The sequence below is a fragment of the Echinococcus granulosus genome, assembly GCF_000524195.1.
Source record: "Echinococcus granulosus chromosome Unknown EG_S00080, whole genome shotgun sequence".
In the NCBI taxonomy this organism is placed as follows: Eukaryota; Metazoa; Platyhelminthes; class Cestoda; order Cyclophyllidea; family Taeniidae; genus Echinococcus; species Echinococcus granulosus.
The window spans coordinates 5,663-8,061 of NW_020170460.1; positions in this window are offsets into that span (position 1 = coordinate 5,663).

Consider the following 2,399-nt stretch of genomic DNA (forward strand, 5'->3'; position numbering starts at 1 on the left):
GTTAAGTGACAAATAAGCTGCCTGGGAGGTTACCTGTTTGGTCTTGCAACTATTTGGCAAAAGTATTCGCACAAATTATGCCTTATGGCGAGTCACAACGATTTCAAAACTGCAAAAACCAGCTGCGAGTCCAGTCTACGGAGATGTCAAAGGGTTTCAAGGTTCCAACTACTATCCTCGCATTTAACATCAACAATAAGTTGCATTTGAGACGCACACAGAAACCACTCGATGCATACCGTTGTTTAGAGAGAGCTCTTCAATTGGTGAGTGACCAGATTCCACAAATCAAGGCATGATTAAAGTCACGACGAATAGTATTTCCAGCACCACCGGTACCATTCTATCGGGAATACTTACATCGTCATTAGGACAAGAAGAGCTCAATCGCATGACTGCAATATGGCTTTAAAAGACTCGCTGATGCAAGAGACAACTAAGAAACTCTTAACACGAAGAAATACACCCTTTCAACATACCACCTAAAGTGATGCAACGGAAGACGGGGAGACAAATTAAGGCTCTGCGAATCTACAATTCGGAAACTTGATCAGCTTATTTTAAATGGATCAAACATATTCTTGCACGGGGGAAGCAATCCATATAAAGTGCGCACAATTCCATGAATGACCCAAAACGTGAGTTAATAAGACAATCAGACCAAACGTATTTGAGAGTCATTGACAGCCCACCTTCCAGGGGATGCTAATCTTCTCAAGGAAGAGGTCGTGCAATTGTTATCTGACGGAGTAGAGACTGACGAAACGCTCCGTGATTATGCCGCCCCGGGCACGGCGAACCCAGTGCCGATGCAGCTCATCGCCGGAGATGGACTCCTTTACATTTCTACTTTAAGAATGGCTGCTACGATTGAAGAGCTCCCGTTACACAATTGCACTTATTCATGTTTGATACAAGGCTAAGTAAACTAATCGACTAAACGCTCCAAAAATTTAATCCATGCAACAAAAAATGTAGTAGATTCTTGGGAGGGGAAGAGGAAATATGAAAGACGAGAAGTAAGGGTAAGCTGATCTGTAATAAGAGTGGGAACCGAGTACGAGGTCGACCACGTAAAGGACGGTGGAGAGCGCACGACCGTGAGCGTTGGGAGAAGCATCGGCGCGGTCATTGAGGCCCACCGCAACATCTACCTTGTCACTGTCCTTACTACCGAACCGAAAAACCGAAGAGCGTAGCAATCACTGCATGTGCATGACTGTGCTACTGAAATGGAAAAGTGGAGAGGTTCCATGTGCTCTACGGTTACGATTCTGGTAAAGTCAGTGTGGGCCTAAATTAGCAATGCAGAGAGGCGAAAATGGAAACATGTCTTCCCTACAGCTGTAGTGACCGTTTCATTTTTAGGTGTCACGGATGTGCTTCTTTAATTGAGTTGCCATTAGCTTTCTCTCTATCATCCTCACACCTCTGCCTGATAGATGAAGTTACAGCGGGAAGTACTGACTGATACGGCCATTCATGGTGGCAGGTATGTAGACCGGTCGTGTTCGTTTTCCTCATACGCGCACCTTAGCGAATGAGTAAGTCACCATACAACCACAGATATACCTTTTTCAGCGACACAACAATGAGATGCTCGTTCTAGCAGTGACACAGCAATGGCTGTGGTGGTGATAGATGTTATACATAGTTTACAGTCCTAGCTGATGCAGTCACAGTGTCCCAAAAGAAAGGAAGAAAAGGACCAGCTATAAACAAAACTGCCTCTAGCTGAAAAGGTACACAGAATTGCTTCTAGCTGAAAAGGTACTCAGATTTAGTCGTACTATCTTCAAAATTCAAATAGGTGCATTAGGCTACCACAAAATACGTTTTGCGTCACTCCATACCTTCCTTGTGGGCAAAAGATAAAAAGCACCTTTTTGATAAATAGGCGTATATTCCAACATGGAAAACACTCGTTTGTACACAGAAAAGGAAAGAGCAAAAGAGGGTACTTTAAGCAGAAATCACACACAGACGGTCAAATCCTGGAGCTTAAAGTGGCTGCTGATGGACAAGGTGGTCGAGCTGCTATGCAGTTCACAGTTGCAGTAGAATGCAAATTTACACTCGCGTTGATTGCTGCGCGTCCTCCAATTCATCGTACTTCCCCATCTCTGACAGCCCACTTCCAGCCTACCGCTTGGGAGGATTGGAGGAGGATATTTAGTTAGGTCGAAGTCAGTGAAGCGCTCATTTATACTCTCGGCTGCCAGTCCAGGTTGTGGTAGTTGTGTGGTTTGCTAATACTGCCATCACTACTGTCACACTCCACACTTGCCAAAGAGACCTTGATCCATCAGTAGTATGTGCTTGTTGTGAGCAGCAGTGATATGCAGTGTCGCGGTGACCGAGGATGAAGATCTCCTGGGAGCCGCACACTTCTCAATAGT